Source organism: Pipistrellus hanaki (assembly GCF_964339955.1).
Source record: "Pipistrellus hanaki genome assembly, chromosome: 3".
Classification (NCBI taxonomy): domain Eukaryota; kingdom Metazoa; phylum Chordata; class Mammalia; order Chiroptera; family Vespertilionidae; genus Pipistrellus; species Pipistrellus hanaki.
In genome coordinates this window covers 125922014-125948541 of record NC_140505.1, presented here as the reverse complement: position 1 = coordinate 125948541, position 26528 = coordinate 125922014, and positions in this window count along the sequence as shown.

The following is a 26528-nucleotide window of genomic DNA, read 5'->3' as shown; positions in this document are numbered from 1 at the left end:
AGCAGGGCCTCAGTGACCACTGTAACAACATCAAATGCTATAACTTATGTGTATGTGGGATATTAGAAGGAAAGAAGAGGGTGATCATTATTTGAGTTTTCAATATTATTCTCTTGCTGTTAGATTGAACAAGCAGACAGAAAATTAGCAAAACAATGGAAGACTTAAATGACATTAAAAAAAAATGGGCACTGGCTGGTTTGGCTCAGTGGATAGAGCATTGACCTGTGGACTGAAAGGTCCCAGGTTTGATTCTGGTCAAGGGCACATGCCCAGGTTGTGGACTTGAGGGGGGAATGTAGGAAGGGGCTTGCAGAAAGCAGCCAATTGATGATTCTCTCTCGTCATTGATGTTTCTTCTCTTTCTCCCTCTCCCTTCCTCTCTGAAGTCAATAAAAATATATTAAAAACAAAGAAAAATAGATCTAATAGGAAAGAGAGAAAGAGGGAGAGGAGTATTTACAAAACATTCATTCTATTGATAGTTATTTACAGAACATGTCACCCATTAACAATTGAATACAATTGTTTTCAAATTCTCAATTTAAAAAAAAAAGCTGAAATTGTTCATAGATTGCTCTTTAATTATAAGATGAAACTAGAAAATAATACCTAAAAGGCATTTGGAATTTGACAAATATCTAGAAATAAGGCAACACATTCCAAATAATATTTTAAAAAATTGTAAATGAATCCAAATAAGTGAAACATACATATGGAACAAAAACTAAATAAATAGGAAGGAGGTAGATTAAAACTCAGTTATGTCAATAATTATGTCAAATGTAAGTAGACTCATCACTATAGTTAGAAAATAAAATATCACACTGCATAAAAAATATGATTTGCTGTCAACTAGAAGATGAACTTTAAATATAAAAGCACAGGTCAGTTAAAAATAAAAGGATGGGAAAAGATATACCATGCTGACCAGATATTCCCAACTACCTCTATTTGCAAAATATAACCAGAATCTCGTTGCAATAGAAAAAAAAGAAAGTTTTATAAGGGTGAAAATGGAGCAGTCACCACACAGCACCAACATATCCTCCTATTGTAAAATGAATGATATAACAAATAAAAGTCTGGGTGTAGAGAACTAGCAAAGGGCAGTAGCAGTGTATTAATTCCCTCATCTTATGAAGCAAACATAAGGGAAATATTAAATTTTTAATAACAAGAAATAGATATGTAGGAATAAATAAAAAAATTAAAAATTGTATCATAAGAAACATAACTTCAGAAAACATATAAATGTACAAACAAGTGATAGGTAAACCAACTTCCCAATCTTTCAAAGTATAGAGACTGATGACATAAAAAAATGAAGGTAAACACATTTTAATTATAATTGTATTATTTATAGGAACTAAGACAAAAAAATGAACAACATATATTCTGAGAAGGAGGACTTGAAGTGGAAGAGAGAAGATGAGAAATATTTATTGTCATATAATAATTTTAATATTTTTCTTACACTTTTATTATGAGCATCATGCCAATAGTATTACTAATACTGTATTAGAAAAACACTGCATATGCCTCACAGACTTACTCTATTTTCATCCTGCCATGGGAATAGAATCCCTATTTAAAGCATTGGAGTGTTACTGTTCATCATATTTATTGTAAATGTACCCAAGGAATTACTAAGCAGAAGGTAAAGTCAATAAATAACTTGGAGTCACGATATTAAGGATCTATTCTTTCTTCTGCAGCAGCATGTTTAATGTTCACTGCAAGTCACTTAACCTCCTTGTACTTCAGTAAAAGTGAAGACAAAAGCAGACATATTTTAAGATGCTATGACTAATGGTGCTAATTCATAATGAGTCAATATCCATGTACATCTACCAAAGACAGTAGGTATTATTAAAGGTTACCTACATAAGGCTATTGAGAGGGCAGGGCGGGGCAAGGATGAGCTCCCGACTCCACCCCGCAGGGCGGAGTTATCCCTAGCCCTCAAAACCCCTGGACTGGGAGAAATTCGCTCTCTTCCGCCATGCTGCCGGCGTTGGTGGGAAGGGCCCATGCTAGCATGGTGAAGGCTCTTTTGTTTATTGCATCGGACTTGGCTCCCTGGTGGTCCTTGGGGGATCACGAAGTCTGGGCATAACATATGGGGGAACTCGTCCGGAATCCCCACCCAGGACCATGAGGGACCCCAATCCGGAGAGTCTGACTGGCCGCGGTAGGTGTGTGAGCGCTCTGGAGGGACGTAAAACCCCTCATGGAATTGGTGCCCGAAGACGCCTGGTGGACGCACCATGAAGGCCACGGGCAGGAGGATCAGAAGACGTTCTGACCTCCCTGGAGGGCCCTAGAGGGACCCTCATGGGGAGAGGAATGAATCCTCTCCAGGACGAGGTGAGCGGCGTGAGCCGTTGCCTCACCTGCGGAAAGTGAGCCTTTCCCAGGTCTGAGTTTGGTATCTGTGGGCGACATGGCGCCCCAGGATGGAGCCGGTGAAGTGTGGCCGGCGTGGCGGTGCGGGGCCCCCTGGCGGCGTTGGGTCGGAGGGGGTGCTCCCGTGGGGCTCAGTCTGCGCGGTGGAGCGTGGCTGGGCAGTGGTGGCCTGGCTCGGGGAGCAGGCACCTGGGTTAATTTGCTGGCTGCCCGGAGAAGGGGAAGTGGAGCCGGGAAGCCGCTGGGGCGACCCGCGCTTTCTCTCTGGGGGCCGCCTGAGTAGCGTGGCTGGGGCTGCAGTGGCAGCAGCCTCGCTCCGGGGGCCTGGGCTCTGGTGGCCTGGGCCGGCATGGAGGCATCTGGTCCCTGGCGACATCGGGTACTGGAGAAGAGCTCAAGGGTGAATCTCTGTGCTCAGTAAAGTGAAAAGGCCAGTTCAAAACGAGTGCGCATAGTTTTGGGCTGTGCTTAAAACTTTTCTGTGTACAGAATGAGCCAGAATGAGGTTTAAAAATGGTGAAGATAACCGGGAGATAAATTAAAACTAGTTTCCCAAGTCATTGTAAGCAGCTTTTGAAATTCCCAGCCTTGAGGCAGAAACTAGACGATAATGGCTGAGAGTCTTCAGGTAAAGAATGTGTTCATTTGCATTTGAATGCTGCTCCAGCAGCAGGTGATTGGTGGTGTAGTAGCCCAGATGGCCTTGCTTACAATGGTTCCTCTTCCTTGTCATTGGTATCAACTAAGCAGAGTCAAATAGCTACTTAAGTATGAATTGTGATTGACCTATGATTTCCTGACATTGTCTTAAATCCTAGTAAACTGCCTCTGGTGTGGAGAGGTCTAGGGGAGGCCAGAGAGCACAAGACTATTAGCTCTCCTACAAAGAGATTATTCAGTGCTTTGTTTGAACTTCAGAAAAAAAAATTTGAGATCTGAAAAAAAAACTGTATGATTAGATCTGTTGCTGAAACTTTACCCTAAATGAGCAGGATGTGTTAGAACTGTAATGTTATATTTGACTTGCCAGCTTTAAAAGCTCAAAGTATAAATTGAATTAGGAAAAGTTAATTGCAGTAACTAGATGCCTAGAATCTGGCAGACTAAACTGTATTATATGTGTTAAGAATAAGCAGTAATGATCAAAGATCTCAAGGGTTAATTTATTCTCATTTGTCAGATGAAAAAGTATGTAATGCTTACACTTAAAAAATTATTTTAAGTCAGTTTTTCTGAAGTAATGTTTAATGTAACATGAAACTTTTATATTTGATTTGTTTTGTTTTGCTTTTCTCATATGCCATTGTTGTTGAATTTGGGCTTGTACCTGCATCTTGTATTTTGTTTAAACTTTGGGAATCATTTTTACTTTCAGTCATGTGTATCTACTTTATAGGTTTAAGTAGACTTCATCACAAAGGTTTATAATTTATTTAGAATTGTGTGAAAACAATTATTTGTATGATTTAACCCCCTGCGACTGCTTGGACAATTTTCACCGATGTTTTGCGGGGGGGGGGGAGTAGAGGGGGCTTAGAAATGCAGATAGATCTGTATCTGTAGGAAAAATGTGGCATTTTGAGTTTCAAGAGGCTGGGAGCCTGGGAACAGGTACTGGACCTGCTCCCTCCTCCCTTGCCTTTTCTTTAAAACTTGAGGCATGGTTATGTATTTTTGGAAGATAAGATTTTTATAAAAATTATAAAGATTATGTCCTCGCAGGTTAGCTAGGCGAGGCAAGCCTGTTAGTTTCCTGATGGGCATTGGGGCACCCTATTTAGTCTTGAGAGAGCCAATAGGACCCGTACATCAGCCCAGGAAGCCACCGGACAAACTGCCTGTTTTCCTTGGACATCAAGAAGGACTGTGGTCCTCGGAAGGAACACGTACTGGGGGAATGCAGCTGTTGAACTGGTCCAAAGTGGAACAACGGGTCTTTGAGGAGCTACAGAAGGCTCTCATCTCAGCAGCTGCCCTAGCCTTGCCGGACGACGCGGAGCCCTTCCACCTCTACGTGAGTGAGGTAAGAGACATTGCCAAAGGGGTTCTCACTCAGACTCTAGGTCCCTGGAAGAGACCTGTTGCCTATCTGTCTAAGAGACTGGACCCTGTGGCAGCAGGGTGGCCAGCGTGCTCCCAGGCAGTGGCCACCACAGCATTGCTGGTGAAGGAGGTATAAGACTGGCCATCAACCCTGCCGGCCTGCTTCCAGATGATGATGAGAGAACCCATTCATGACTGCACAGAGATAACAGACGACAAGGTACTGTTCACGGATGGGAGCAGTTACGTTCAGGATGGGACCTGATATGCAGGGGCAGTGGTAGTCACCTTGGACCATACCATTTGGGCACAGTTCCAGAACTTTTGGCCTTAATCCAGGCCCTTTGATGGAGACACTGTGCCATCCACAGAGGAAAGAGGGTTACCAACTGCAGCCAGAAGGAATTGGCTGAACAGAAGCAAGCCACTGAAGGACCAGATGGTTGATGGACCCTCCAGATGACAAGGCTGTTGGTCCCAGAGGCTCTAGGTCAGAGTTGCCCGGTGACACCAGGTTAAGTGTCACCAACTTCTGAACTTCTGTGAGGCAGAGTTGCTAGAAGTACTGTCTGTGCACAGGTAAATGCTAAGCAAGGTAAGGGGATCCCCCCTGGGAATTCAGGTCCCAGGGAACCTCCCCAGGAGAGCATTGGTAGGTGGATTTCAGAGATTAAACCACCAGCATTAAGGTCTAGTTTTTATAGACACTTCAGATTAGGTTGAGGTATACCCCACTGTCAGATAACAGCCCCACCTTGGTAGCTAAGGTATCTCAGAGTATGGCAATAGCCTTAGGACAGGTAGGGCGACTCGGGAGGAAGGGGGTTTAACTAAATGTGTCTTAAAATCGGTGAAAATTGGACCAATCCCCTGTCCTTTGCCCTCTTGAGGGCCAGGTATACCCCTTACTGGGACAAGTTTCCCCTTTTTGGGAGGGGATCATGTATGGTAACCATTTTCTTGCTCAAGTCCTTACAGGCTCTGCAGTTTGCTTGTTCCAGATGCACTGCCAGTGCCCACCTCAGACCCTGTAGCCCCGGAACTCAATGTGGGTAAAGAAATTCACTGCCCAAGGACTCAAAGGGATGCTGCACTGTTATCCTGAGCACGCCTACTGCTGTTGAAGTAGATGGCACCCAGACCTGACTACATGACTCCCAGCTCCTGCATGGCCTGGATCCTGGCAACTACAGGCCAGGAGGAGAACTGATACCTGCAGGAGGGGAACTGGACTTCAGTGAGGACAATACTGATGGGAACTGTGGTACTAAGGGTCTTGTTAACTGTATTTGTTGTTTATGCTGAAAGGAAGTAGGCTGAGTCAATGATTTGACTAGGCACATTAGACAAGGGGGGAATGAGAGGGCAGGGCGGGGCAAGGATGAGCTCCCGACTCCACCCCGCAGGGCGGAGTTATCCCTAGCCCTCAAAACCCCTGGACTGGGAGAAATTCGCTCTCTTCCGCCATGCTGCCGGCGTTGGTGGGAAGGGCCCATGCTAGCATGGTGAAGGCTCTTTTGTTTATTGCATCGGACTTGGCTCCCTGGTGGTCCTTGGGGGATCACGAAGTCTGGGCATAACACTATAAATATACTTCTTATACTAATAATTTAAAATGGCTTGTATTCAATATAGAAATACATAGGTTTAATCTTTCCTGAAGTGTATGCAGAGACAAGCCAGCCTATTTCTAAGTAATTTTAAACAGAGGTGTTCGGAAGTAAATTTCTTCCTGGGCAAATATATAAGCCCCTTTGGGCACCTGGATCCAAACAAAAATGCTTCTTCATGGACCTGCTCATGAAGGTACAATGAGTGGATGGAGTTGTCAACTTCATGGTAATTATTTAAGACTTTGGAAGGAAAATGTATTTTATATCAGTGTTAAATTAATTCATCAGTTATGAATTCATAGGGATTGTCCAACACTGTGCACAAAAATATCATCATCATCATCATCATCATCATCATCATCATCCATGCCCTGGGCATAACCCTCAAGTAGTGAAATATTAGAATCAGTGGATTAAAGTGAAGTCAGTAAATAGAAAATTCCAAATGGATTCCATATTCTTTCCTGAGAACTCTCAGACAGCAAATCCTCAATAATATAAACTTTATTGTCTTGTCTTTTTCCCATCCCAGTTTTACTTTTCTTGCCGGGAACCAATTCCAGCATGTAATAATTACAAGAGTTTCACCAAAAGGTTGGTGAAGCTTGGGGGCTCAACAAGGGTGAGTCACATATGTAGTTTACCTGTTGGAAATGGCTAAAGGGAATCTTCCCCAAACCTGAATAGGATTATTGTTAACTGCTAGGAAGCTCAGGGCATTTTGCTGCCTCCTGTTGGTTAAACACCTGAACAGCTGAAGGCTATTCCTCAAACTGACAATGCTTCTGTATATCCTTTGATACTCTACTCTTTGAAGTGTATATCTTCACCTTGCCTTAGGACAAATTGTGTTAATAAAAGCAGAGTCCTGAATTGAGAAAGCAGGCTTCAGTTCCTTTGGCTGAAGATCCTCTGACCCCCCACCCAATGCCTTTCAAAATTATCTTTCATCTTTGGACTGCTTCTTAATCATCTACAGGCAGCCCCTTTCTCCAGAATGCTAAACTCTGTAACTCTGAGAAAAGAACCCCAGCATTTTCTTACTTCTGCTTACAAGAAGTATCTTCTAAGTATTCGTATCTATACAGCCAAGTTTTTGCCTCCTGCTCTGCTTTTAGGAAAAACAAATTAAAAGAATATACATTTGCTCATTGAATACCAGCTCTCTCACCTCTCCAGAAATTTCACTCAGACTATTCCCAACTTCCCCTTTCTATTTCATCAGAATTTTTTTCTCATGGATTAAAACAAAAATTATCTATCATATGGGCATACTGTAATTCTCTTATCACAGCAGATAAATTATCTTTTACTATATTCCCCCTCCAACTGTAAACTTTTCCCCATTCACCTCCTTTTTTTTTTTTTTTACAAAGCATCTAAAATGATTTACCTTTAATCTATATTACCACTGCCTCATTTTTCTTCAAAGTCCACTCTCAAGTGATTGATTTTTCTCTCCACCATTCTATACAAATTTCATTCTTTCACCAATGAGCTCTCCATTGCCAAATCCATTTGACAGAGTAGATCACTCCTTTTTAAAATATTTTCCTCTCTTATCCTCTGGGACAACACATACTCCTGCCATTTCTTTTTTTACTTTTCCCCCTTTATGAGTTATTTTTCCAGATCTTACTCATATCCTTTTACTTTTTAAAGTTTGGATTGCTCTAAAGTTCTATCTTTGTACCTACACACTTGTCAACTATATTACTCCATTAGTGATCTAATCCTGTCCCATACCTTTGAATATCATTGGTATGTTGATATTTTACAATATTTTCCCAACCCACCTTCACCTGAACTACTACTGTCACATGGTTTTAGAACAAACAGATACTAGATAACTAGCTCTAACCACATTGACCTCCTTGCAAGCATTTGAGCACACCATGCAAGTTTCTACCTCCAGGCACTGTGTTTCTCTGCATGGAATGTTCCCCTCTTTACTTTTTTTTAGATTCAGGGAAGGTTTACTCACTGTATTTAGATCTCTTTACATTATCATGTCATCCCAGAAGGTTTTCCCTAATCATCCCCAAATACCACACCCAACCACATCACTTCTATCCTCCTCCCATCCTCACATTTATTGGTAAGATGAATGCTGTATGCACAACTCAAGTATAGATCTCTCTCCTCCCTGACTGAATTCCAGGAGATCTTTGTAGAGTAAGAAGAGCACTGGTTTTGAAGTCATAATTATTTCTTCTTGCCCTTAAATTTCCCTGATGTGGTCTTAGACAACTTACTTGGTGCAATATCAAATGTAAAATGAAGTCAACAATACCCTATATGTTTAGACAGATATATAAGTCATTATATATAAAAGAGGGCAAAAAAGCCAAACAATTCAAGCTAGATTTTTTGACAAATACATAATTTAACATTATTATTATTCAGCATCATGTACCATACATAAAAGTTAGAGTCAAATCATATAATTAAAATTAGTTTAGTGAATTTATATTGTAACAATTTTAGTTCTTAACATTTTGTCTTAGGTGAAAATTGGAGTCACCTCTTCTATGAAGTGAGGGTAAAATTTTTTTTTTTAATTTTGACTGTTATCCTTTTTTTAACTTGAAGTATAATTGACAGACATATAGTTTCAAGTATACAACATAATGATTTGATATTTGTATACATTGTGAAATGATCATCACAATAAATCTAGTTAACATTTATCAATGGAGTTACAGATTTTTTTCTTGTTATGAGTTCACTCTCTTAGTAACATTCAAATATATAATGTGATATTATTAACTATACTAGACACCCAGTGCACAAAATTCGTGCACAGGTAGGGTCACTAAGCCTGGCTGGCGATCAGGGTTGATTTGTGGGGCCACTGGCAAGCAGGGTGTTTGGGGGGGCCCCCACTGGCACCTGACTTGACTGGTGGCCTGGTGCGACCTGCTTGCCAGCCCCAACTGGAAGCAGCTCCTGCATTAAGCTTCTGCCCCCTGATGGTCAGAGCATGTCATAGTGAACAGTCGTTCCATTGTTAGATTTATTTGCATATTAGGGTTTTATTATATAGGGTTTTCCATGATGTATATTACATCTCCATGACACATTTATTGTATAAATGGAAGTTTTTGCCCCAGCCTGTTTGGCTCAGTGGACTGAACATTGGCCTGTGGACTGAATGGTCCAGGATTCAGTTCTGGTCAAAGACACATGCCGGGGTTGTGGGCTCAATGTTCAGTAAGGGGTGTCCAGGGGGAAACAAATCAGTGATTCCCTCTCATCATTGATATTTCTATTTCTCTCTCTCTCTCTTCTTTCCTATCTGAAATCAATAAAAATATATTATAAATAAATGAATAAATAAATGAATAAATAAATAAATAAATAAATAAATAAATAAAAGTTTTCATCTTCTTTCCTTTTGCCCACCCCTTCACAGCCCCCCAGCCTCCACTTTGGTAATCACCAATCTGTTTTCTTTGTATTTATGAGCTTGTTTTGTTTTGTTTCTTTAGATTCGACATATAAGTGAACTCCTACAGTATTTATCTTTCTCAGTTCTCAGTCTGACTTATTTAACTTAGCACATGCTCTCAGGACCCATCCATATTGCTGCTGCAAATGGCAAGATTTCATTCTTTTTTTATGGCTAAATAATAAATATTCCAGTCTGGCCCCCCCCCCCCCCCTCCCTCTCTCTCTCTCTCTCTCTGTGTGTGTGTGTGTGTGTGTATGTATCATTTCACAATTCCTGTACCCATTCATCCATAGATGGGCCCTTAAATTGCTTCTACCGTATATCCTGGCTGTTGTAAATAATGCTGCAAGGAATGTGAGGGTGTTTATATCTTTTTGAATAAGATATTTTTGTTTTCTTTAGAAAAATACCCAGAAGTTGCTGAGACCGGTTTGGCTCAGTGGATAGAGCGTTGGCCTGCAGACTGAAAGGTCCCAGGTTCGATTCCGGTCAAGGGCATGTACCTTGGTTATGGGCACATCCCCAGTAGGGGGTGTGCAAGAGGCAGCTAATCAATGATTATCTCTCATTGATGTTTCTAACTCTCTATCCCTCTCTCTTCCTCTCTATAAAATATATTTTTTTAAAAAAATACCCAGAAGTGGAATTGCTGGGTCATACGGTAGTTCTATTTTTAATTTTTTGAGGAATCTCCAAATTGTTTTCCATAGGAGCAGCTCCAATTTGCATTTCCTTCAACAGTGCATTAGAAATAATTTATTTCTTATCTTTTTGATAATATCCATTTTAACAGGTGTGAGTTGGATTTTTTCTTTGTGGTTTTGATTTGCATTTCTTTGTTGATTAGTAATGTCTTTCGGGCATCTTTTCATGTACCTGTGGTTCATCTGTATGTTTTCTTTGAAAAAATGTCTAGTCAGAATCTCTGCAAATTGTTTTTTTGGTTTTTTTTTAATAAGGAAACCAAAGTTTTATATATATATATATATATATATATATATATATATATATATATATATATATTATTGATTTTGTACAGAGAGGAAGGGAGAGAGATAGAGAGTTAGAAACACCGATGAGAGAGAGTCATCAATCAGCTGCCTCTTGCACACGCCCTACTGGGGATATGCCCGCAACCAAGGTACATGCTCTTGACCGGAATCAAACCCGGGACCTTTCAGTCCCCAAGCCGACGCTCTATCCATTGAGCCAAAGCGGTTTCGGCTGCAAATTGTTTTGTGGTTGCTGCTGTTGTTATTGAGTTGTACAAATTCTTGTTGACTCCTTACCAGATATATGATTTGCAAGTATTTTTCTCATTTAGTAGATTGAGTTTACAATTGTGCTGATGACTTCCTTTCCTGTACAGAGCTTTGCAGTCTGCTGTAGTATCACTTGTTCATTTTTGCATTTGTTGCCTTTGCTTTTTGTGTCAAGTCCAAGAAATTATTACCAAAACCAATGTCAGGGAGCTTACCACTTACATATTCTTCTTTAAGTTTTACGGTTTCATCATTATCTGTTTTATGTTTGATTTATTTACTTTCAATTTCACCTGCCTCTCTCCTTTGTCTATACAAATTTTTACAACTCTAAGGCAATATTCTTTATTTCACTCATTTCACAGTGCATCTTCTAAAGAAAATCCATCAGATCTCTTAAGTCATCAGTACATATGTTTTCTTCTATACACATACTTATCCCTTTTTTTCCTCAACAACATGATATAATTTCAAAACTATTTAAATTGATATATTTTAAAATTATATAGAAGAATTGTTCACATTTATTGAACCCTGATTTTTCATAACATATAATAATTCCTCATTCTTTACTGTTTCACTCTTTCAATTGAATACTTCTACATATAAATTAGGTGCCTGCCATATAAAAGAGATTAAGGATATTGCTTTTATATATAAAACTGGAGGCCTGATGAACAAAATCATGCAAGAGTAGGCCTTCCTTCCTTGTACCGGCTTCCCTCTGGTACCCTGGACCTGGGCTTCCCTCTGGCCACCAGCAGGCACCTGGGACCACGACTTCCCTCGCAGCCTTGGCTTTGCCCAGAAGGACCGAAAGACGTCTGGTTTAATTAGCATATTATACTTTTATTATTATAGAAATTTCTTTTTCTCATAAGTCTGATACCATTTATAGTGAAACCTACAAAATTCCCAACTAGCATGTTTCTTACCAGCATAGTATAAACTTCAGAGAAGACTAAAATGATTCAATGATTCATAGTGAACTTAGAGGTACAGTATACAAAATTTTTAAAGTACTGGGACAGATGAATGATTTCATATTCTTTTTTTTCTCTTTTAACACTGGCACAAATATTTAAATTGACTGCATAGTATTCAGGTTTGGTGAACCCACTTACAGCGTTATACAGATATAAGAGCATAGGCAACAGGAAAAGAAAAAAGAAAGTAAAAAATTCATCTTTTTTTTTTTTTTTTTAATCTGGAGGAATGCTATAGAATATATGTATAAAGCACCAGTAACATGTCTTGAAGCCCCTGTATATTTAGTAGATATCATTTTTTTTTAAATGAAAGCACAAATAATGGGTATAGGACATTGAAAATTCTGTACCAGCATTTTTTCCACATGATCAAAATGCTCCATTGCTCCACTGCAATTTTAATATTTATGCTCTTTTGCAATTCCATTTATTCTAGCATCTTCCAAAAATGCTGCATTCAAAACCCCCTTTAAATATGATTTGAACTGTGGTTATTTCAGGACATGGTCCTTTTCATGTATCAAAAGAGTTTTTCCCAGTACTTCTCTAATGCAAAAACGTAAACTTTCAGTCATGACAGCCTCAGACAAAACAGTTCTTGTTTTTGTGAGATGATAAAAGTGGCCTAGATAAAGTAAATAATAAGGATTTAAAATGATCTTAGTAAATTTCTAATAAAATTTACCACTTAATTAATGTCTATTTATAAACTTAATCTTTTAAATAGATAATGTAGAATTTTAAATGAAAATAATTGCAGTTTGATCTTACTTACCCAAAGTTTAATACATTCTTCAAGTCTATATATTCTTCAAACTATTATTTAAAACACTAGAGGCCCAGTGCATGAATTTGTGCATGGGTAGGGTCCCCGTGGCCAGCAATTTGGGCCGTCTTGCACAGTCCTGATCAGGGCTGGCTGGCCAGCCTGGGGGGTGGGGGGCGGGGAGAGAGGAGGGACCATGGGATGTTGGCTGTGGGAGTACACTGACAACCAGGGGCAGCTCCTGCATTGAGCGTCTGCCCCCTGGTGGTCAGTGTGCATCATAGCGACTGGTTGACTAGTTATTCCCGTCATTCTGATAGTTCAGTTGTAATGGTTTTAGGCTTTTATATTTAAAAATGGTCAACATAGTAAATATGTTATTTTATCTAAATGGATCCAAATTTCCAATGTTGTCTCTCATTCAAAAAAATATCAGAAAACATAATATCAGTTTAAAGCTTGCTAATATTCTCTAGCTCACCAGCGCCCCCTGAGGGTACAATTCAGTTTCCATCTTATGGCTAAAGGATTTACTACTGGTCCTTTCTCCAGAAATTGTGTGTGAGTGGTGAATGGGAATAGAGCAGGAAGTGGCCCCTATCTTCTTCTCATAAAAATGAAAGTGAAAAGGAACACTATATTAAATATAAACTATAGGAATGAATCTATTACATTAAAATATTTTAATGTGTCTTTATTGATTTTGAGAGAGAGAAAGAGAGAGGGAGAGAGAGAAACATTAATGTGAGAAACATTCATCTCATTCTCTGCCTCCTTCATGCCCCCTACTGGTAATGGATCCTAAACTCAGGCATGTGCCCTTGACCGAAAATATGATCAGCTGCACTGTGTAAATCTATCACAATATGATTAATATTCCCCTTCTTCTTTTCATCCATTCTCACCCCCTGCCTCTGGTCACCATTCCTTATTCTCATTTTTTATAAGTCTGTGTTTTTTTGTAATTTTTATTTTAGATTCCATATATATAATATGTGAACCATATAGTATTTGTCTTCCTCTGCTTGATTCATTTCACTTAGAATAATATCCTTTAGATCCATTTATGTTGTTGCAAATGTGATATTTAATTCATTTCTATTGCTGCATAATATTGCATTGTATATAAACATATATACCACATCTTCTTTATCCATTCATCTGTCAGAGGACACATAGGTTTACGATAGTCAATATATAGAAGCAACCCAAGGTGTACACTGATATCTTTTCAATATTGGAGTCTGTTTTTCATATAATCTCATAGGATTTTTTCTTTATTACCAATGGGAATACTCTTTGAAAGACATAGCTTCTTCACTCATGTGGCTATAACTATTGAAACCATGTAATTTCCAATGCATGAAAAATGTTATTTTAGAGCATCAATTAATCTCATATGCATCATGTAAAAATCTGATATCAGTTTGGAAACATAAACAATACTGCACACCCTATGTTCTTTATTTTAGCATAGTTAATAATGATAATTTTACTCTATTAATATCAATTGCAGATTTACTATGTGTCTTAGATTTGCATGCCTTAGCTGATCTACCTAGAGCTTATTTTTCCAATAAAACAATTGAAATTATTACTGAAGAATGCACATATTTTAAAATATGTATGTAGTTTTTAAAGTCTTAAGGCTATTTTTTCTATATATCTTTTTATATATTCTATTAGTTTATTTCTCTGGAGAACCCTGAATAATACTGATTTTGGCACTGAAAGTGGTATTAGAAGTCATAATTCTAAGTTTGATCTCAGTAAGTTAAAAAAGGCTATTTTCTACATTTTCATCTCCCCTGTCCCTCAAAAATACACACACACACACACACACACACACACACACACACACACAAACACACACAATGTTCAAATTTTTAGTTATACTGAACTCTGTCTACATGATATTTAACAAAAAATACTGTGCTGAATTACATTACAAACATTTCTCTTGTGGTGCTACCATAATTTCTCTTTCAATAATAGCTGCCATCATTTACAATTACTTCATGTCTTCAACTGCAAAGTTATCCCTCACTTGGAAGTTGTGTACAAGGCTCCCTTGATAGTGATTAGGCAAAAGGCTTTCTTTCTATTAATATCCATGTCCTCTTGTATAATTCAGCTTGAAGAAAGGAGACATTGTGAGCTTTATGGCCTACAACAAATTCTATTGTCTGATTCAATTGATGAGATACAAATCAAATGATATAGTTCCAGTGTGGAATAGATGGGTATATATAATTCCAGGTCATGAAACATGTTCAACAGTACATGGAGGAATAATGTTGCATAAAAAAAGACCACAAATTTTCAGTGGCATACAATAATGAGCATTTAATTAGCTCACTCTTGGGTGCAAGCTGGATTTGTTTACATTTAGCTAGCTGGGATGGGGAACCTTTTTTCTGCCAAGCACTATTTGGATATTTATACATCATTTGCAGACAATACAAAATTATCAACTTAAAAATTACCTCCCTATTTTTGGTCAAACATGTAGTTAACTCACCCTAATGCCTTGGCAGGGCCAGACCAAATAATTTCACAAGTGTATGGGCAGGATGGATGTTCCCTACCCCTAGGTAGAAGATGGCTTTGCTTCAAGCTAAGGATCACTCTGAGCAGGGCTCTGCTCTTTGCTGAGATTTGCTGTCATAGCTCCTCTATGTTTATTCTGGGGCCAAATCTAAGGAAACAGCAGACACCAGAGAAAACAGCAGCTCCCAGGTAGCAACAGAGATGCAAGGGAGCAAGTGGAAATACACGTGGTCCCTTAAGAAAACTGGCACTTGTCACTTCTGTGTCCTTATATTGACCGACTAGAGGCCCAGTGCATTAAATTCGTGCACTGGAGGGGCGAGTCCCTCAGCTGGGTCTGTGCTCTCTTGCAGTACGGGACCCCTTGCTCCTTACTGCTTGACTCCCACCACAACCTCTGCGCTGGCCAGCCACGAGCCTGGTTTCTGGCTGAGCCGCACTACTTTTGTGGGAGTGCACTGACCACCAGGGAGCAGCTTCTGCGTCGAGTGTCTGCCCCCTGGTGGTCAGTGTGCATCATAGCGACCAGTCGTTCTTGTTGTTCCATCCTAATGGTCGCTTAGGCTTTTATAATATACAGATGAAGAACATGTGTCTCGATCTAAAGTCAAGCAATTGGAACATGTACTATGTACTCTGCCCCATTTCCTGGAAGGAAATACAAAGTCTCACATGATGAAGGATGTGAGAAGGAAGAGTGAAATACTGGAGCCCCTTATTCACATGATCATATATAGAGAAGTGGGGCTAACTTGGAATCCTTATACATTACAATAGAAATGAAAGTTTAAAACTGTCAGATTAGACTTTATTTTTAAATTTAAATTAATACCAAAAGTTACAATAAACCTGTAATTGCATAAGGATTCTCAGGTTGTACTTTATACAATGAACTTTCTAAAAGAAGCATGCCCATGAATCTGTATGTTGAAGTCTTATGGCAATAAACACATTTATTTTTATCAACCTAAGAAGAAGCTATTAAATGTGTGGAAATATTAAGGGTTATGCAAGTAAACATATGTTTAGACAGACATATATCTAAAGTTATAATATAAATTTTTAAGAAAAAAATATATCCATATAATCTCCCTCCCATCACACAAATATTTAATTTTTTTAATATGAAGTACATTCTTTATCCACATTTTCTTGCAGAAAGGAATGTCCTAAAGTGTGGGCTCCTCTGATATGGCTCAAATACGAACCCATTGACTTACTGAAATTGTCCCATGGTAGCACCTGAACATTTATCATACAATCCTACAATTATGGCTTCACAGACCCTGTTAGTTGAAATTGAGTTTTTACCTCAGAGAGAAGGCAGGGGAGGGTGGGCAGGTGGGGAGAGATCAATCAATGAACTTGTATGCATATATGCATAATTCATGGACACAGACAATAGGGGGGTGAAGGCTTAGGGTAGGGGTTGAGGGAGGGCTGGAGAGGTCAATGGGGGAAAAGAGGAACATGGGTAATACTTGCAACAATAAACTTTTAAAAAACTAAAATATCCCAACAATAAGCTTTTTAAAAACTAAAATGATTATTATACCTAAGAAACAAAGAAGAAGAAGAAGAAGAAGAAGAAGAAGAAGAAGAAGAAGAAGAAGAAGGAGGAGGAGGAGGAGGAGGAGGAGGAGGAGGAGGAGGAGGAGGAGGAGGAGGAGGAGGAGGAGGGGGAAGAGGAGCGGGGGGAGGTGGAGGAAATTGAGTTTGTTACAACCTATTGAAATGTATTTGTTGAGACATTCGATTCCTCTGTTTGAATGAGTCCCTGAAATAAACCATGCGTTGTGATACAAGTAGCTCATAGGAAATGTGAACACAAGGCATTCAAAATACACATTTATTATAATCACTGGGCCTTTATTCCTGACAGCAAAATCATGTTATTTATATGTTTCTCAACAATTCCATTGGAATCTGAAATGAAAAATGTTAGCCTCAGTAACCTTTACCATGGGAAAGATAATACCTTTTCTATTGTGAAAATTGCAATAGTTCACAGTCCCACTAGGTTACCTTTTTTCAGATCTTTGAAAAAGTACAGGCATCCCTTGGAGAGTGCAGGCTCCGTTCTGGACCACTGCAATAAAATGAGTAACACAATAAAGTGAGTCACAAATATTTTGATTTCTTGGTGCATATAAAAGTTATGTTAACACTATACTGTACTCTATTAAATGTGCATTATGCTAAGAAACAACGTATATACTTGAATTAAAAAACATTTTATTGCTAAAAAGTCATCGTCTTTTTACTGGTGGTGAATCTTGCCTTGACGTTGATGCTCTTGACTGACCACGGTGGTGGCTGCTGAAGGGTGCAGTAACTGTGGCAATTTCTTAAAATCAGGCTATAATGAAGTTTGCTATATCAGTTGACTCTTTCACAAATCATTTCTCCTTAGCATGTCATGCTGTTTGATAGCATTTTACCCACAATAGAACTTCCTTCCAAATTAGAGTCAATCCTCTCAAACCCTGCTGCTGCTTTATCAGCTAAGTTTACGTGATATTCCAACACAGGCCTCACTCCAGCTGGTGCCCTACTCAGGCCTTTGATGATAAAAATACGAGAATTTTTGTATGAAAATAATTAGCAAATGGAGGTGGCCACCCTGATTAACAAGTTAATTTAGAATTAACTATTTATGACAAAGGGTGATGTGAGTTCTCTTACTTAGATAGTTATTGCTTATTTTGAGACTATGTATACTATCGGTTGTACTTGCTTGGCAATATAAGGTGAGATTTGTTTCTGTCTTTGCAATCTCTTTGGTGGATTGCCTATGATGTGCATCATCTCCTTTATTGCTTTTTAAAAAATACAACTTTTTTCTTCTACCTTTGTGGAGAGATTTTCTGAGTTAGAAAAAGTTTTTTTTTTTTTTAAATATATTTTATTGTTTTTTTACAGAGAGGAAGGGAGAGAGAGAGTTAGAAACATCAATGAGAAACGTTGATCAGCTGCCTCCTGCACACCCTACAATGAGGTTGTGCCTGCAACCAAAGTACATGCCCTTGACAGTAATTAAACCTGGGACTTTTCAGTCCGCAGACCGATGCTTTCTCTATCCACTGAGCCAAACTGGTTTAGGCAGAGTTTTAATTTTAACCACATTTTCCCAACACTTCCTGAAGGAGTCTATGTGAGGAAAACACGGCTTGTATCACTATCTGGGACTTCTACCCACACTCCAGCATTAAACTCCAATGTGTGTTGTGGTGGTGATGGTGTGTGTGGGGGGAGTTGGAATATAAGTAGGACTGCTTTTCCCTGCAAAAAAGGCAGAATTGACTGGAATAAACATGAGTTTTGACTGCTTTTCATCTGAGAGCCTGAACTTAAAATTTAAAAAATGTATATATTTGTGAACTTATAATAGAAAATGCCAACTCTAAATACACCAAAAACAATAAAAAGAAGATATGCAAGTCCACTAGAGAGTTTTTTAGATGCTCAAGTAAACAGATTTAAATTTCTTGCCTTGAGCCTGTCTTAGGTACTATGAAGTAAAAAGATCATCTAATGAATGATATCAAGCAGGGGACCTTAATTTTTTAAAGTGAGAGAGGAGATATTTTTAGGTCCTTTGAAATTCTTTTTCAAAAACCTCTGGAATTAGACTATTCCAAACTACCAACATTATAAATAGAGTTGGGAAGTGGAAGAACAGAAAAAAGAAAGAAAATCTTTTTAGAATAAGAAATTATATATATATATATATATATATATATATATATATATATATATATACACACACATATATATACAGATATATATATATATATATATATATATATATATATACCTCCTATCTAATAAAGATGAAATATGCAAACTGACCATCACTCCTCAACAAAGATGGCAGTGCTCACATCCAAAAAAGAAGGGAATATGCAAATTAATGCGACAAAGATGGCAGTGGCTGGATCAGGATGACACAAGCGTTCTGTCCCTCCCCGGCCTCTCTGGGCCTCTGGGAAGTACAGGTATCTGGTGCGGAGCTGCTGGGACGCCGGCTATGAGTGGGGGTGGGAGGAAGAGGGAGCTACAGAAGGGTGGCAGGGCTGAAGCAAAGGTGGAATGCAGCGGCCAGAGTGAAGGCCCAAATCCTGGGTGTCGGAGAAAAGCCAATGCCTGCAGCCAGGGAAAGGAAGGCCTATTCTTCCATGAATCTTCATGCATTGGACCTCTAGTATATATAGATATGAAAAGCAATATATGGAAGTAAGGCAGTTCAGGAGTCACAAATATGCATAGAAAAAGGAATATAATCTAGCTGCAGAAACTGAAAAGAAAGGCAAAGTATGTGAATGCCAGGAAGCCCCTCATTTAAAGTATTTATCAATTATGCCAGTGAAAAGTCCCCAGAGAATGTTCACGTTGAAATTTCTTCCCTTATGTCCTGTGTTTTTCTTTGCTGGTTTGTTTGAATCTAGGTGAGGATTTGTGTTTTGTTTATTTGCTTATATTCCAGTGTGTCCAGTGCAATGCTCATATCTGGCTGATCTCTGAAATTGGAATTTAATGAGGTAAATTGAATTGCTTTAAACTGAAAGCTCCATTCCAGCACTGCTTATCCTCATAGACTCCAGGAGGTCCCTGGAGCTAAAATAGTTAGCTATTGTTCATTCTTATACACAAAGTCACTGCTAGGTTGGCATGAAGCAATGAAAATGTCTTAACACAGAGTGAATGTGATGGCTAAGGCTTACCTTACTAGAGCCACTATGTCCGCCTAACACACCTGGCTCAGTTCTAAGCATTTGTTTCATAGCCTGCGACCTTCCCTTTATGAACAATTATAATTTTAATTGTAGTGTACAGCAACTTTTATGTACTGGTTTGGCCGCTGACATGCCAAATGTGTGGTAACTCCTCAAATGAACCTGACTTGGAACTTGCACCTCATAAATTATATTCCCAGATTAAATTTTAAAAACTTCTCTGCCACCTGGTGGTGGATTTTTCAAAGTAACAATTCAGTTTTGGAAAAAAAAATATTTGTTTTTAACCACGTTAAAAGAGAATAAAAAAGCAAGAAATTTACATATGAATAACAGACAATTTTTTTTATGAGTTCAATAAAGATCTAAAGATATTATTTCTGATTTAAAATCAGCATTCACCGTAAATCTGTTTTATTTCCCATTATTTCTACAATATCTTGACACATTAAACTTAGGAAAAATATTAGCAAATCCCTATTAAATAAATGTGCTATAAAACTAATTTGAATCCTTTCTATGTTTTACTGGTCACTTTCTGAAAACTTTAAAATTAGATTTAGCTTCAGAATAAATATTCATGTAATAAGAAATTGCATGTATTATGAGACAATTTAAAACTTACTATCAATTTTATAAAGCATTCACTTTTAATAAACTAATACAAGCTATGTAATTCAAATAGAATTTGTTAGTTGGCAACTAACATGATTTATTATAATATTTGCAATATCTATGTTATTATTTTTCTTTTGTCTTGATGAGCTTGGGTTATCTGCTGTCTGGGAATACATCTAGTATATTCTAAAACTAAATTAATTACTAGTCTACAAAAAGTCTGTGAGTTTCCTCAACAACAACAAAAAAAAAATCATTTGGTTGGAACTTATAATTAAAAGGCCAAGAAAACTGTTAAAACCCCAAAACAGGAGTGAAAAAGAAGCACAGATTAACCACAAGGCTATCGATCATACTGATGAAAGGAGGTTGACAAATGTTTGCTAAAACTTCAAATTCATAAACAAGGTGATTTATTTGAAGTCAAGTTAGCGAGAACTGGGTTTTAAAACTCTGCTTTATGATGCATTAACCATCTCACAAACTGCCAAAATTGCCAAGATGAGAGCATTGGTTTCATAGAACAAATTCGTGAATCTTGCCCCAATCCTGTTCTCACACTTGAAGAGTGGTTAAATTCAACCAAGTCTCAGTGGGAAGTCTGTCTGATGGTGTAGTGATGAACATATTAAACATCTTCTTCCTAAAATTAGGGAGTTTCCACACATGGACCAAAGTGAGAGCTGCTTTTATTTCCCGTTGGTGAGGAAATAACCCTTTTGGAGATTTAATTCAGATAGAAATTGTGATTGTTTTATCTTTCAGCTAGAAAACAAATTAGTTATAATGCAGACCTTTCACTGAAACAAATTTGATTTAAGGGCAAAAATTCCTAAGGAGAGAACCTCAGGTAATCTTATTCTCAATTCAATAACATTTCAACAAATCCTTTACGTTTATCTTCTATGGACACTCACTGGTATGCACATTTGTCATGAACTCTGGGAATTATATTTTGTACCTGCTGCTATACAGAATAGTTGTCCATTATGTTATTTTTAATCATTCGCCATGCTGTGATCTTTGTGAAAAAACAGTGGGAAAAGAATGCAAGAAGAAACCTTCATTTGAATTACTATTTATTTATTGAATATGCATCTTTCATTTAGGTCTTATCCAACTATCTCGAAGTCTGTGCTTTGATGACTTCATAAAATGTTTTCCTTTGTGCCTTTGAAGTGGTCTCATTTTCTTAATGGAAGAAATGTATTTAAATTGTCTGAGAGCCATGCGTGCTCTCCTCGCTTGCTGCCCTAAGATGTGTGAGAATAGAAACTCTATCAAAAATAGTCTTAATTGACTCGCTAACAGTCACTCTCTCGGTAGGAATAATTTTGATTAGTAGGGAAAGTGTCTTCTCATTGTCTTCTTTCACTGATAAATAATACATTGTAGTGTGTCTTTACTGAGCCTAGAGACTTTAGATTCATTATCCAATTAATCCTTCTAACACTGCTGTAAAGTTAGAATGGGGAGTAAGTTCTCAATCTGCATGTACAGAGAGTAAATGACTTATTATGTCACCAAGCCCAAAAAAGCAGCGTCAAGAAAACTGCTTAAGGCCTGACTTTATTGCAATATTGGGTCACTATTTCTCATATTACAAGAACCTCTTCAGTGATAACCGGTACTAGAAGTTGAGGACTAAATGGGTGTCTTCATATTTAATTATGAGGATACTAGAGGCCCGGTGCACAAAAAATTGTGCATTCGGGAGGGTCCCTCAGCCTGGCCTGCACCCTCTCACAATCTTGGGTAGGCCTGGTTTGAGATCAGGGCCTATTAGGGCTTTCCTTCCCCGGGCTGCAGGCATCTGGACCCACCTCTGCCACTGCCACTGCTTGCAATCTGTGCAGCACTGCCTGCCCTCCCCTGCCACAGGTAGCTTCCCTCTGCAGACAACAGGCTGGGGTGCAATGGCTTGGCTGGCCTGGGCCTCCCTCATTCTTTACTGGTGGGCGGAGCCAGCCCTGTGAGGGGCAGTTTGCCTACCTGATTGCTCCTAACTGCTCGCCTATCTATCTGATCACTCCTAACCACTTGCCTGCCTACCTAATCACCCCTAACTGACTTCTAGGAGGGTGGGGCCAACCCTATGAAGAGCTGTCTGCCTTCCTGATCACCCCTAACTGCTCTCCTGCCTACCTAATTGCCCCTAACCACTTGCCTGATCACACCTAACCACTGAACTGCCTGCCTGATAACCCCTAATCTCTTGGTTGGGGGTGAAGCCAGCCCTTTGAGGGGCCATCTGCCTGCCTGATTGCCCCTAAGGACTGGACTGCCTACCTGATCACCCCTAACCACTAGTCTGCCTGTCTGATTGCTCCTAACCACTTTGCCTGCCCATCTGATGGCCCTTAACTGCTTGCTTGGGGGCAGAGCCAACCCAGCAGGGGCTGTGTTGGTTCTGGTCTCTGGTCGTTCTGGTCGTTACGCTTATGGTGGCTGGCCTTTTATTACTTAGGATTCCCTAGAGCAGTGGTCAGCAAGCTCATTAGTCAACAGAGCCAAATACCAACAGTACAACAATTACATTTCTTTTGAGAGCCAAATTTTTTTAAATTTAAACTTCTTCTAACACCACTTCTTCAAAATAGACTCGCCCAGGCCATGGTATTTTGTGGAAGAGCCACACTCAATGGGCCAAAGAGCCGCAGGTGGCTAAGGAGCAGCAGTTTGCTGACCACTGTCCTAAAATATAGAGGTATCTGTCTCCTTCCCATGTGTGTGTCTTATAGGAAAATGTGTAAAGTTTTCACAAGAGGAGTGATGTTTTATTTTTTAAATTTTTTTCTTTATTGATTAAGGTATTACATAAGTGTCCTTATTCCTCCAATTTCTCCTCCCCCCACCTTCACTCATGCCCTCACATTCCTGGTGTCTGTGCTGTTTTAGATCAGAGGTTGGCAAACTTTTCCTGTAAATGGAAGATAATAAATATTTTAGGTTTTGAGAGCCATATAGTCTCTGCCATTGTTACAAAGAAGTACCCATGGATCATATGTAAACAAATTAGCAGAGCTGTGTTCCAGGAAATTTTTACCAAAATAGTCAGCAAGCCAGATGTGGCTCATGAGCCATAGTTTTTTTTAACTCCTGGATTATATTATAATTCACATTTGATGTACTTATGCAGTGGAATGGGAACAGGAGTCATGGGTTCAAAACTCATTGTAACATTAGCTGTCCAGGGAAAACATTTTCCTATCTGGCAAAAGTTTGACATCTGTAACATGAGAGAGTTAAACTTATCTTTTGTAAAGTTACTCTCTGTTAAAAAATGATAGACGTTTTTTCTGTGCTCATTTATTTTTTTCTTCTTGTATTTAAGAGAAAAAATTATTGTTATGTTTACAAAGGCCAAATAAAAATTATTCACAAAATTATGGTAATCTCTTAAACTTTTGAAATGATTGGTTTATCTGGAAAAGAGAAAGGAAGGAAGCTTTTATTCCAAATACATCGAATACTTTCATTCTGTGTGAGTCATCAGAATTTGTCATGGCTCCCTTAAGAAATGGCAACAGAAAGCAGGCACATGAAGTCCTGGGGATACAGGGCAGATGCACTTAAAACTTTTTTTTTTTTTTTTTTTTTTTTTACTGGATTCTGCCTGGTTTTTAGGAAAGAACAGCTTTTGGTGGCTCATATCAAGACATCCTCTTTACTTCAACCCTCACTCCTGACATTGTTTCTGATTCTATGCCAAGAATTTATTGTCTCCAAGATTCTCAAAGCTAATCCCTCTTCTGGGATTATCTGTATATCATAGTATCTGTGTTTCTATCAGTTCCAATGTTTTCTATCTCTGCAGGCAGTTCATGGCATGTTTGGGTCATTTTTTTTGTACAAATAGAAAAATACAATTGTTCAGAACTGTACAGCCCAAGATGGGCAACTCAGTTGGTTGGAGTCTCCTCCTGTATACCGAGGGTGGTGGGTTTGATCCCTGGTTGAGGACACAGGGGAGGCAGCTGATCAATGTTTCTTCCCCACATGGATGTTTATCTCCTTGCCTCTCTAAAAAAAAATCAATAAAAACATTTAACACACACACACACACACACACACAACTGCCCTGTCCTCCACCAGCTCCAGCCCTGGAGACATCATTTGTATTTTAAACTACTCCGCAGAATGACCTGCCCTCTCTAGTGGCTCTAACCATTTCCTGAACCTACCCTTCAGCTTGAGTTACACAAAACCAGAGCTATGCATATATTAATCCATGCTTAAGTAATGAAAACCACAGACAATGTCATGAGATAAAGCCCTTACCCATTCAATATAATTTAAAGCATATTTTTGATTGCTTATTCTACATCAGGCACAGAGCTAGGAAAAGGGATTCCAGCAAAACCATTATCCTTAGGACTGAGCTGTTTCCTGGGGGCACTGAGAATGTTCACCAGTACTTGTTACTGTGGTGCAGTTAGTTAGTTATTCTTGGTGATATTCATCCTAGATAGTCTTCACTGAGGAGCTATATTCTAGCTGTTATTGAAGAATAAGTAATATATCACTCAACAATCAGAGAAGGGGGGGAAAGGATAGTTCAGATAGATGAATAGATTAAGCCAATGTGAGAAGGAATTAATGAGAATTGGGAGAGAACAGCAAGCTCAGCATGTAAAGTATTGAGAAATATGACCTGAAGCCAAGAGAAAAATGCAGGTTGAAAAATGAATTATAAAACCCTGAATTCTGCATTAAAGGGAAAGGACAATACACTGACCACTTTTCAGAGGAGGAATAACACAATCAGACTTAGAAAGTCTGCTCATATAACATGTATTAGATGACAAAAAATCTGGAAGCAAAAAGGCTGATTAGGAAGTTAATAAATTATGTCCCACAAAGGAGAGGTATTGAACATGGGGTTGGTGAAAATGACAAGTGAGAGAAAGCTGAGAAAATGTTTAATGTAGGCAGTGAAAAGGTTGTAGTTGGATAACATCTAGTGCCTCTATTATTTCTATACTTTATTACTCAGTATACCTGCTCACAGAGAGGGTATAGCTCCTTTTAAAAATGTTTTCATTTTCTGTTTAAATTGTTACCTAATAAGAATTGGATTTGGTTTACCATACTGATGTTTGAGCTTAGCTTCTATTGTCTTCTTTACGTATTTAATCATTTAATGCGTTCTTTAACCTGATCCATTTTATTCTCAAAATGTTTACTTCATTTCGTGATACTCTATTTTCAAATATTATCCCCCATGACAAACACACACACACACACACACACACACACACACACACACACACACACACACTTTAGATCACATATTCCTATATCACAGATTCTCATGGTATAAAATTTTAACACCGTTTGGTGAGTTTACATTAATAGCTAATTTTTAAAAATATGGATTTTTTTTTTTATTATTTCAAGGAGAGGAAGGGAGAGAGGGATAAAAACATCAACAATGGGAGAGAATCATTGATCAGTTGCTTCCTGCATGACCCCTATTTGGGATCAAGCCCCCCACCTGGGCATGTGCCCTGATTGGGAATTGAACTGTGATTTCCTGGTTCATGGGTGGACACTGAGCAACACTGGCTGGGCTTAATAGCCATTTTTTTTTTTTATCTTTGAAAAATTAACCAGTAGAGTAATGGTTACCCAAGCCACAGTTCATCAGTAAGGAAATGTGGGACATTGATGCCAACAAGGTAAAATGTTTAATTGTGATAATAAGGAGAGCAATGAGGTGATAATTTGCTGGAAAGAAGCAAAGAAAATATTTTTATCTAAAAAGAGACATAATCATTTTTATTTTTATTTTTTGGTTTCTTTGATTTATTGTTGTTGCTTTTATGTTTTTTATTTTTCAATGTGAAAATAAAACAATAAAGAATGAGAAGAGAATAAAGATTAATATGTACAGTGATATAGCTTTAGCATCCATGAGATTAGGTTTTCAATTATGCATTAATAAATATTAATAAATAATTATGAAACATAATAAATAACACATAAATTAAGATGTATTAATACAGTACATGTTTATATGGCATCCATTACAAACAATTATATTCTATAAGAAAATATAGTTTCCAATACAGAGGTTGGCATTTAG